Source organism: Perna viridis, chromosome 10, assembly GCF_037379345.1.
Source record: "Perna viridis isolate PV_CMFRI_1.1 ecotype Kerala chromosome 10, ASM3737934v1, whole genome shotgun sequence".
NCBI classification, from domain to species: Eukaryota; Metazoa; Mollusca; class Bivalvia; order Mytilida; family Mytilidae; genus Perna; species Perna viridis.
Genome location: NC_142454.1, coordinates 7,329,550 through 7,342,741, shown reverse-complemented (window position 1 = coordinate 7,342,741; position 13,192 = coordinate 7,329,550). Strand labels below are relative to the sequence as shown.

At 33.8% G+C, this 13,192-nt stretch overlaps 1 long non-coding RNA gene across 1 annotated transcript; it reads right to left on the bottom strand.

Annotated features, from left to right (window-relative positions):
• Positions 1–9,816: 9,816 nt before the first annotated feature.
• LOC148604337 (uncharacterized) lies at positions 9,817–13,192 on the bottom strand. Its single transcript, XR_015916229.1, has 2 exons — positions 13,032–13,192; positions 9,817–10,077 (listed from the first exon to the last, which is right to left on the bottom strand). It is a non-coding gene; the product is annotated as an uncharacterized LOC148604337 (long non-coding RNA).

Genomic DNA, 13,192 nt, shown 5'->3' with positions numbered 1-13,192 from the left:
GGAATAAAGTAACTAAAATAACATACAAAGTAACAAAAGGAAATGAGCAACTCAGACTCCACTAAAAACTGGGAGCATGCATGCCAAGAAATACCCCCAAAAATTTTTGGTCTGCCCCCTACATGCACTGATTATCTTTGGTAACGTGATAGTACAGATGTGGTAATTAATGTATTTATTATTTTAGCAGGGTCTAAAGTTGGATTTTGGAGCGGTTTGTCTTGGCATGGTGTAGACTTTAAAAATTCGCACATAAGAAATGTTTTCTTCATTTTGTATTTACTTTTTTTCTTTTTTTTTCGGAGGGGGGTATTTTAAACGACGGTCTCAGATTGTTATATATTTACAACCGCTATGATTAGATAAAATAATGAAAAATAATGATTATTAAGAAATATTATCTGGCTATATTACAGTTGTATAATTACAAATATACATATACAACGAAACCTGTCTAAACCGGATCCCTTTCGGACTTTAAAGATATTCGGTTTAGAAAGGAGTTCAGTTTACTCAGGTTAAAATACATTAAAGTTGACACAAAGGGACTTCAAAAAGTATCTGGTTAAGACAGGTTTTCGGGTTATTCAGGGTTCGGTTTAGACTGCACATACAAATAGCCAATTACAAGGCCTTTCCAACGACCTTATTTAAATTTACACAAAAGCCACGGTTTAACATGGCCGTTGTCGGACAATGAAAATTATTCATAAAAATAGCCTAAAAAATAGGAAAAAATAGGAAAAAGATTGTAAAGACTTGGTTTTATTTCTTAAAGAAAACCTACAAGTAGGGAATAGAACAAGCGCTGGGCAGACCTCCTGGGCCCTAGGTATGCATAGCAAAGTCGTCTCAAGTGACCACCACCCTTATTTATTGACGTACTGATCCATCGTACTTTACGGGCATTCATACTATATATAGAAGGGTATTCCGAAGTACACAAGTCAAGTCGAGGTTTTATTTATCTATTTATCACCACAAACAAATTGCAAATGTTGTTTGTAGTTTTTATGTTATTAATATGTTCCCAAAACGAAATGGGAAAACATATTTTTTTTTGTCGGTTTCGTCGTCTTCTTATTATTACAAGTATTCAGTCTCTCGAACATTTCTCCATGCCAAGAAATACCCCCAAAAATTTTTGGTCTGCCCCCTACAGGCACTAATTATCTTTGGTAACGTGATAGTACAGATGTGGTTATTAATGTATCTATTATCTCAGCAGGGTCTAAAGTTGGAATTTGAAGCGGTCTGTCTTGGCATGGACCACTTGCACCGATAGGGTAAGCATCCTCATAAGGGTAATCGAGGGAACCAAGATTCTACCGGAAATCACAAGAATGAAATCCCGGGAAAATCACCGGACATGGAAAACAAACACACACAACAAATAACATCAAATAACAACCAAAATAATACATACGTATACATAGAAACTAAAGTAAATGAGCAACTCGAACGCCACTAAAAACTGGGAGCATGGACATCGGCGTTACTTTTGAAAATCTACATTTTATTTGCAATTACTTCATGTAAATTGACATTTAGTGAATATTTTATTTCTTCAACTTTTTGATGCCCATATCCAGGGACTTCATTTTACACTTGCATTCCCTGGTAATAGAACTTTATGCATTGAATCTCAGGACTTTAAAAAAAACTGATGTGGTATGAAAAGTTCCCAATAGTTCTTGTTGTGTTGCCATGTTATCCGCTTCCCCAATATCTAGAAAGGTTTCATTTTTACTACACAAGTATGACGCGCTGTATTTAAGTTAACATTTACTCCTATTTTAAAGATATTTTAAAAAGAGGTACTTGTAAAATACGAAACGATTCCGAAATGAAATGATAACGAAATGAATCGAAACGAAACGAGACCAATCAAAATACCTTCATCCTAAAATCAACGAATAAAATCTGAAAAAAAGTAAAGCGGGCCAGATGACAGTTTTATTCATAGTAAGTGATTTAATTTTGCCGATGATTAAGCTCATCCTTTTGAGAAAAAAGCCTTAAAGTTTATGGATGGAAAGACATTTATTTCTTGACATGGGAAGTGTGCGTATATAGTGTAAAGTCCATATACGCGTTTGTTCGCAAATATAGTCACGGAATACTTTTCAAGAGAAATAAACATAAATATGGCGTGGTTAAACATAAATATGGCGTGGCATACAAATGTACACATGCGCTTGAGTAACTCTGGGATTTGATATAAGTATTCTGAGGTTTCCTGTTTACATTTTGTATTATTGTATTTATGTAACACGATTCATAATTCTTCACGTAAAGTTGACATCTTAGACCCTATGTGGTAAGTTGATGAGCATGCTCAGTTTACACTTCCACGAGGTAGGGCTTGGATGGAACAAAAGAATTTTCCTCGCGGAAGTGTATACATATTAAGCATGCTCCACGCATGCTCATCGACTATTCTACAGTTAGCAGAAAAAGGTTTAATAACGATCTTATTTAGACTGCAACTTATCCGGGCAGAAACAAAATATATCAATGTAGAGCAAAATAAATTAGAATTGTATATGTCAAAAGGGCTATATTTAACTTGTTACTAACGTTCTTGGACACTTAGGGATTAAATTCGAATTGTCCACTTAGTTAGACATGTGCACATCTTAATATAACCGTATATTAATTTAGCACTTGTCAATCTAAAATATAATATTCTACTCAGATGCAATTTGGGCTGAACAGTAATCTATCAAAATAAAACCACTGCTTATACTTATTTCACCTCATTTATGCATTGTGAACAACCAGAGACACTCTTAATAAGGATACAGTCCCTTCTTCAAAACCTATCTTAATTATCTTTCATATCACCACAAGTTACGTGTTCACTATACCATTGTAAAGTTTACCATTTCCATTGGATATTTTTTTACCTTCCTCAAATTTAACCCAAAAAATCTCAGAATAGGACGTTGTAATTGTTTTTACATGAAATCGCTATTTTCATTCATTTGTCTAACGGCTGTATATTGCAGATAAAACTAGAAAAACCGTGAGCAAAGCTCACTTTGTGATGCCCCTACTTCATTCCCAGAAATAGGATAACCCCCATAAGTGATTTAAGCATTCAAATGGAAAACAAAATAGAAGGTGCATAATGGCATCATGTAATTAAAAAGAACTGAAATTTTCATATAATTCCGTCCTGCGGTTCAGAGGAATTGCGGATTAAAACAAGGGAAGGACGAACTGACACCATGATCATTATATGTACCTTCCGCATTCAATCGAGGGCGTAAAAATTAATACAAGTTCAATAAATTAATTATGTTGGTACAACTATACTTTGAGAAAGTTGTTAAACGTTTTGGTAAAGCCAAAAGGTCGGGTACTTTATAACAAGGTAATAGTAAATTAGAAAATAATTTCTGCCTCAAGATTTGACTTAACAAGAGATATATTTATCTATTGAATAAGTTAATATAACAGATATAACATTATTCAAATTGAGAATTAGTACTCATTATCTTAGAATTGAGAAAAATAGAAATTTCTACTTATCACTAGCATCAGATGATAGAAAATGAACCATCGTATAACCTTTATTAAAATAGTAAATACTTACAGATATCACCAAAATGTTTTCAATAAGTTAAACAGCTGAAAAGCCCTAACAACAAAAGCAATAAAATCCACGGTAACAAAACGATGGCACCTCTTCAAAATAAACTAAAAAGTAAAATAACGACACGAAGACACGTTATCAATCACCAACATTGACATTAGAATGAAATCATTCATTTCCAAGCAAGTATTATTCTGCAACTGCAGTAGACAAATTGAAAATATTGGAAAAACATCCGAATTTGATAAAATTAGATAAAGGCAACGAAAAATCACAGAAACATGCTTCGTTCACGAATTTCGAATTTGATCTTGAACTTGATGTTACAAAGCAATAAATCGTGCGATAATAAACAACGCAGGGCTAAAAAGAAGTTGGCTCGGTAAGGGCAAAATTTGGCATCAAAAACAAAATCTACACGAGAAAAATTTTATGTTGTTTCTGGAGCTTTTTAATGTGTTTTATAGTTGATTAGATTGGTTTATGGTAATGATTTGAACATATACAATGATCTATGCCCTTCAAACTTGGCCGTGATTGGGAAAAGCTCCAAATTTTGTGCAGTTCTTTACTCTTTGAACAATGGCCACATGGTGTTGACCCTCGTGCTTCATATATTTGTGTATAATTGAGAGTTACAACTTGTGTACAAATATATTAAATCAACAGATGTGTGGCCACTTCCGTTCCAAACAAAAACCATCTTAAAAATTGAGGAAATGTTAAAAGGTAAAGGTTTTTGTAAGCGATACATAAATGCATACCGTTATTTCTGGAATAACGTCATAAATCTCGTCAAAAACATCTTATATTCAGTGTTTGCGACCATCTTACTATACTACTTCTACCTAGAAATCAGTTTTAATTGAATTTTCAAAAATCCTAAAATTATGAAGCCAATAGGGGTCTTTACCGAACTTTCTCCTTTACCAGAGAAAATAAAATGTACATCTCGGTAAATGTACTAACACGATAGCACGGTGATTCCAAATTATAGAAAAAAAATCGAAAATATTAACATTTATTATAGATACAATAACAAAGTTAGTCTGTATGACTTGTATTTAATTACAGAACCATGGCCAAGCAAAGCAAGGCTAGAAAATTTTTAAAAGTAAAATAGATAAAAAAAAAATCACGGTTTCATGCAAACAATGTTTTCCCACTTTATAGGGTGCGTAAACCCGATATGCCTTTCCCAGGGTCCGCCACTGGTAATAAATCATATATGTATTAATTGTTAAAACTGGAATTAGTTGAATTAAATCCGTTAACGCGACAGTTCTTTTTGTTTGGCCAATATAATGAAATAATTAGTTTGGTTATACATTGGAGTATATAAGGGCAACTATTTATCTGTTCCTTTTTGAGACCAACTGCAGCCTGCCCTGTGGTGTGAGGGTTCCCTCCTCGCTCACTGAAGACCCATGGGTGACATCAAATTTCAAATGTCCACGTAAAAGGTAAAAGAGTAGAGGACATGACAAGAAAATGACATTTAGAATTTTGTAATTTGACCTCAAGATCAAAAGTGAAGGTCACAGGTAGACTAGTATATTTCAATATCAATATTTTTTATTTGTTATAACACACTTACAGTAAATGGTCATAACACAAATAATAGAAACAAAGTATGCAATTTCTGACAACAACAACAAAGAAAAAAGAAAGATATAAAGTTTGATTAACGTAGAAACTTGCGCGGTGGTGACTCAATCGTGCAAAAAAAGCGTAGTAAGAATATGGGAGAGGTGACAAAATAAAGTGCAAATGAACATCATAAAAAGAGTGGTTGTAAATAATTACAGTATAGTTTGGGGTTTAATATTAATTACTTTGAAAACCGAGCGTCTTTACATCTCATTATCTTAACAATTTAAAGTTAATGGTCTCGACATTTACTGATATATTTAATGAAAGCCTTGAGGACTATTACTGAGCTGCTATTCAAAACAAATTGTATTTTGTTTTCTGTGAATGAGTTAAAGTTTTCATTGTTCCTTTTAAGCTTGGTAAAAGAGTGGGCACTTATTCTATATTTACAAATTGTTGACCTATCAGACTTGTATCTACAGACATCAACATAAGAAAGCCTTTGGTTTTGTATAACGTATTACACACGGTCTCAAAATGTTGTATCCACATGTTGAATATTTAAACAGTGTACCTTAAAAGGAAGGGAAGTTGAAGCCATGTCAAGACAATTGTATGTAGTTCATGAGCAGGGAGGGTACACCGTGCACCCCGTCCCTCCACTCATCAACTTCATGGTGATTTTCAGGTATCTTTATTTCTCCTAATTTATACGGAATTAATGTATCGCCTAAGAATATTCTCTGATTCTTTTTCAGTGGTAAGCCAAGGTCAAAAAGCCAAGATTTTTATGATTCAATTGTTCGAGCGTCTAAGCCTTCCAGGGACATCATGTGTAAAGAAACTAAATACATATTGGTATCATCCAATGTCTCAGCTTTACAATGGTGTCAATGAAGTTGCGGTAACACTTACGGTTTTGGAGTAAAATGAAACAAAATGTATCCCTACCCCACCGAAAAATCGCTTAAATTGATACATTTTTCAATAACAAAACCACTAGAATATTAATGCTTCAGTAAAATAACGGTTTGTTTGGTATTTTCTGTTTAGTATTATCACAATTAATACTTCTGGGGTCCTTTTGAAGACCTGTGGTGATTCGTAGTCAGAATTTATCAAAAAATGCAAAAAAATGGTTTTTTTTTCTCGATTTTCCCGAATTCCCATTAATTCCACTCTATAAGATATTGCTAAACTACAACGTCTCAAATTTGGTATCATTCGATAGATAATCTTATTTTCTACATAAATAAACCACGAAAAACTAATTTTCAAGAAAAAAAATCAATAAATGCTTAAAATATAACCCCTACTCCTAGAAAGCTGGTCTCGGTATAAAAGAGAATGCTCATTCAAACCATACCGACACTGTGAAACTTATATCTTATATTTTCATATTATCATAATTAAGATAATGATGTATCTAACATATCTGATCAATCTAGGCGCTTATATTTTCTTTTTAAGGCCATAATTACTATAAAATCGTAAAAATCGGAATTTTCAGAATTTCTTCTATAACCCTCTACATTGACATTTGTTTCAAAATACGGTAGTTTAAACAGGCTGTTGTGTGATACAGTGCATTTTCTTATTGTCTTAGCTTTCAAGTGAGCCAAAGTAAAAATATTTGATCTCTTTCAAGTCAAGTTAGGTGAAAAATTGCCACTCCTACCAATGAAAAAAAATACCTCAATTCGATTCAAAATGTTAAATTTTAGCTTCTAAATGTGTATAAGACATGTTGGGTACTATTGTATCAATCATCGATGTTTCCAACATCTCTGCTCATTTTAGGTGCGTATTTTTCAGTTTCAATGAAATAATGACTTTTTCATAAAAAGGGGAATTTTCGGAATTTCATATTTCCTTCCATTTCACGGGTAATTGGCATTTTTCCTTTAAAATACTGTTCTCCAACAAGCGTTTGTTTATTCAAATACGATTATTTATTTCCTTTGTTACGATGGACTCGGGCCTTTTTTAACTGATTTTAGGTCAACTCTGTAACAAAATTTATGGTATATTAATTGCGGTTTTTTTAATGACCAGATAAAAAAACACCAAAAAAACAGTATTTTCCTATAGATCAATATACTCTAATACTAATTAAAAAAAATTAAAAAATACAGTTAGCTGAATTTTGCAGCAAAAATTGTCATTATGTTTTCAATATCATTTAATGAAGATATTAAATTAAAAGAAATGACAATTTCTTTATTTTCTTGCTACGATTTCGTTATCAAACGCATACACTTCCGGTAGAGGATAAGTACTGAGCAACAAAAGTAAGTGAGCAACTTGGACTCCACTAAAAACTGAGCTGCTCATAGAAAGTCAAGTTCGGGGTAGACGAAAGAGGAAAGGAAAACTATGAAACTTTGAACAAATCGATTCTCGTGGTGCAGATGGTAGCTCCGTAACGATTCACGAGTTCAATATGATGACCTAAAAACTTCTGTTGTGATGACTTCAATCTTGTAGCAACATATCACCCTGTTCCAGAAGCCTAATTGTCAGATGTCTAGAGCGGTACAGAATGTCTGAGTAGTTACTGCCAGGTCTGGCATAACGTATGAGTTGTGATACTCCAGATACTGTGGCCACAGATGAAAGGACAGTTGACAATACGGAGTGAAATGTCACCGCGTTTGTCGCATAGTTTGGTCAAAAGTTTTCCTTTACCATAGATCCCCGAGTATATATCAAGGTACGAGGCTGACTTTCTAGTATCTGTAAGAGTGAAAGAATAGGTTATCAAGTAGAGGAACACAATTTGTTCCCATTGGAATGCCGAGACTGGAGACAAGACCATCTTTTACAGCTGCGAGTATTAAGTTATAAATTTTGAAAGCGGTTTGGCGATAAATTTTGCAGATCCAGCTATGTAGAGTTGTTTGTGTGGATTTTGTGGAGTTTATGAATCCAGTACATAGACCTTAGACCACAATCATTGTCTTTCGTAGAGAGACCGAAAGAGGATAGAACAGATTTATGGTTTTCCACTATCTATTCTTTGGAGAGTTTGGTAGCAGTATATGTCTTATTACTGCTATTATTTTCTTCGTCTAACCTCTGATAATAAACAATAGATGCAATGTGTTTGCAGACAAAAAAAAATAATGTTTTGGGCTTTGTCTGCTGGTACGACAATATATATATATATATAACGTCTCAGAATGTGACGACTCTATTTGCTACACTGCTCCATCGGATCAAATTGATAGAGGGAAGATACATAAACGTATAGAAAGGTCTGAAAAATTCCCAACGATGTTAGAACTGTCAAATTTGCGAAGCAAATTTTTGTCGTTCCCTCCGCGGGACTCGGAACTCGTACCGCTGTGACATCTACGGCAACACCGCCTGCACTAAGTCCAGCGCTCTAGATCACTCGGCCAGCTAGGCTATATAAAAATATAGCTTTCGTAGGCCGGGTGATTCCTCCTCGTAGGATTAACCTTGGGCTGTAACTTAGTACACGATGTATGGTAGAACGGGACAGTTCATGTAGGTGTTATTATGTAGGACAGAGGATCAAATTAATGATGCATGTCACAACAAATCAATATTATACAACGTCTAAGAATGTGACGACTCTATTCACTACACTGCTCCATCGGATCAAATTGATACAGGGAAGATAACGAAAACTTATAGAAGGGTCTGAAAAATACCCAACGATGTTAGAACTGTCAAATTTGCGAAGTAATTTTTTGTCTTTCCCTCCGCGGGACTCGAACTCGTACCGCTGTGACATCTATGGCAACACCGCCTGCACTAAGTCCAGCGCCCTAGATCACTAGACAGGCGGTGTTGCCATAGATGTCACAGCGGTACAAGTTCGAGTCCCGCGGAGGGAACGACAAAAATTTGCTTCGCAAATTTGACAGTTCTAACATCGTTGGGAATTTTTTCAGACCCTCCTATAAGTTTACGTTATCTTCCCAGTATCAATTTGATATTTTTTAGACTTTTTCCTCTTAGTTTATATGGGGCATAATGTCATAGATTTAAATCATTGTTCCAATAAAGTATCAACAAAGGGTGTGATAACTGATTGCAAAACATAACACAATGACATTTTAAGTGACTTACGATTTTTTTTAATGTGTTGTACAAAGAAAAAAACATAATAATTTCAAAAGCATCGAAATGTTAAATTATATTTTAACAGGTATGTTTAATGATTTCAAGACGTATAATAAAAACAAATGAAGTACAAATTCACACATATCAAAAATACATTTTATACTACAAATCCTTCAACAAAATACATACATTTTATATTACAAATCCTTCCACAAAATGAATACACTACTATTCAGTTTTTATTTTGTTCTGTTGTTTGTTGTTTGTTTTCTGTCCATAAAACTTTCTTGTAATATACAGTTTATACACTGCATAATACTTGATACTAAAAACAGCAACAAACAAACTAACAAAAGCAATATTCTTATCCACAACTTTCATTTATATAACATGTAAATCTGAACTTTGTAGTCACTATATGCACAAATTTAAACTATCACTGACAATATAGACAAATTTCAACAAATACTGGCAAAGTTGGTTATTCAACAACTATTACTATATGGTCGGTTTTCAAAACCTTTTCAAAATTTCATAATCTTCCACACCAATAAACCTTCCTACAAGTGAAATTCAAGTAGTCAAGGGTAGTATAAAATATAAGTTAAGTTTGTTGCTACTTTGTGCATCATCATTTAGTTAATGATGTACGATTTCATTTCTAGTTTGTTTGTTTGGTCTTTTCCAATTGTTTTGCCCTCATCTGCATGAACATCTCTAACTCTCTCTTTTCATCTTCAGCATCAATCTTATCATATTTTTGCTGAAACCCATTTAAAACGTAGGCCCTAAAAAACAACATATCAAATAAATAAATTGTACAATGAATTATACAAGTTTCTTGTTTTTGCAGTAAATCACCATTACAACCACCAAGAATGATTCTATTTGGAACAACTTTAGTAAATGCATTTCAAACGAAGACATGACTGCACTCCAGCTAAGAATCATGCAAAACATGATTCACGGGTTAAAAGCCTAGATATTTTCATTTTTGATATTTTGTTTGAATTGCCATAGTAAACAGAAATAAACATTCAATTTTTCATGTAACCCGTGCTCTTAGGAGATAAAAATTATATAGAATGCACTGTATACTTCAAAATTAAGGGAGATAACTCTGTAAATGACACTCAAATACAATAGAGTCTATTCGATTTTCAATGTTGATTATCACCTCAGAGCAGGCAGATTTGAATGAATAATTACAAATTTCATAGTATAGACCAATAAAACAACTTAATTACAAAAATAAAAATATGTACCGGTAGCCTTTTTCAGTGTGTATCACATTTTTCAGATTTTGCACGATTCTTACAAAGACAGCTACTTAATATCAGAGATTTCTATAGTAGACTGCTCGACTACTATAAAAAATCCTTGTTTATATATACATTTTTATAACATGACCCCCATGTCACTTACAACATAACATGAGAACCCGGAAGCACAATCTTAAAGTTGAGAATGCCCACTTATGTAATGAAAAGAAAACTGTGATGAATTCAAGCAACAAATATTTATTGTCTTTATAAGCATAGGTACAAAGTCCCTGTAGTGGACAGTACTAACTGAGAATGCATGCTCATAAAATTTAATTGATGTTTGAAAAGCCAAGGAGAGATGTATATGTAAATATATTAACATAACCCGGTGTCTGATACTCTCCAAACAGAGTTATGATTCCACCACTTTACTCACTATGACAAAAGCATGAAAAATCAGTTTATTTAGTCTGAATTGTTAATATTTGGAGTAGACTTTAACATCAGTTATTGTAAACAACTGATATTAAAGAATTTATATTCTCATCTTGAAAGCAACAGAATTGTAGAAATTTTTCATTATGAAATACAATGTAAATTCATTTGCAAGGAGTTCAAGATTTCAATAAAATTAGCGAGTCTGAGCTTGGAAAGAAATGACTTAAGTAGGGTCATGATTAACATGTATTCGATAAAGTTTTAAATCAATTTATGTCACTTATTTGTTCATATTAGAAAAACGGTGATACATCATTGTGCATAATGGGATGGAATCAAGGCCTGTTAGGAGAGGGGACATAATGGCCAAGTGGTTAAGGAGCTAGACTTGTAATCATGAGGTTGACATCAATAGGGGTTTAAGTACCATGTGTCCAGGTTTCCATGCACCTAGCTACCTAAGCACAGGGGTTTCACCAATTTTCCAGCATGAAATTTGGACTTTCCTCCCACACAAGCCAGCTGGCAACCATGCAAGAAGCTCACATTAGCTAACGGTTGTAAATCTAGCCATTGGGTAACCGTAAAAAGCACTACAGAGCTTATTTAAATAGTTCTTTTTCATATTTACGGAATGCAAGTCATTTTATTCAGTTTTTCAAAGGGACATAACCCACCAACACCCTACAACCTAGTTGGCGGTCTCATTAAGGAAAGGGAAAACAGTCAACATTTTTCTTGGAAATTAAACTGTTTTCACTTTGCATGGGAAGTTCCTGAATGGGTTGAAATAAGTTACTTAAAAATATCCAAGTACTTAGTCTTACCACCGCTTTAATAAATTAAATATTTGAATTTCAAGTCTACTGCCGTCCATTGCTCCAATTCGTCAGTGAACCAGACTGTCGGATGACAAATTTGTAGAAAGTTACTCCCCACTGCTTAAAATCTTTAAAAAAACAAACCGAAGTGGGGAATATGAAAACATGGCCACTGCTGTCTTGTACAATGCATGTATATCCACTAATTTTAAATGAAATTTATATTTACCTTTACCTTTAGAGTAACGGACAGTGTGACTTATCATATACATGGGAGATACTGCAACTATAAAGGACTTTTATTTATAATTCAGATACTTTTTTATGGTGATAATCGCAGTAATTTTGGTTTCTCTACATACATGGACTTAAAGTATATTCCCATACCCAGCTTAAGTGTTAAAGTTTGTAAGAATCAGGCAAAATGGGAAAAATCAGAAACATGCATGTCAAAACCCCACCGATCTGACTACGTAATGTCACTCATTGATAATTTCTCTATTTGAAAAGGCCATTATTCAATCTCTGAATCAATGGCTTTGCTAAAAAAAAATTAAATAGAATGTTAGAAAAATAAAGTTTTTGGCTGAGTTATCTGAGCTTGAAATGTTCATTTTCAGTGCATTTCAATGAAATTATAACTCAATGCACCAACATGGGATGGAAAATATTGTCTGTTTTATTTATTCTGATGGTGCAAATAATCAAATTAGACTATCAAAATGGTGTTTTTTTTTATACCATGTTTCACCCACTGCCTGATTCTTACAGAGACAGACACTTATTCGTGTAATAATACATGTACACAAAGACTACTGTCAGCGAGTAGATCTGCGTGGCTGTTTTCGAGACAGAAGCAATTCTCCCCAATCAGCTCACCAAAATTTTATTCCTCAATGAAAATAGTTGTCTGAAGGCTCAGTGTTTGAAAGCAAAATAGCAGCAGTCTATTTGACATGTTTCCTTAAATTTTGGACACATAAACTTATTTTCACAGGAGAGGACGAGAAACCGGTTGCCGAAAATTTCTTGTCGACGAGAACTCTACTCGGTCTTAATCCATTTAGCGATTCGGCGCTGGAAATATTTTTCTGTTTTGACCATCGCTGGTGGTCAAAACAAAAAACATCTCCAGCGCCGAATCCCAAAAGAGATTAAGACAAACTTTCCCGTCAGTCCAGGAAATAGGAGATGTGATTTTTAAAATAATGACATTACGCTAAAGTAAAAATTCCAAGGCCTGTAAGTCCCAGTTTAATTGCTGATCTGTACACAAATCTAGGGTCGTATTTCGGATTCTTCAGACTGAAAAGTTTAGGGGTACCTGCCATAGTTTGAAGGATAAAGTGTTGACGTCAATGCTACCAATCAACGTTCTC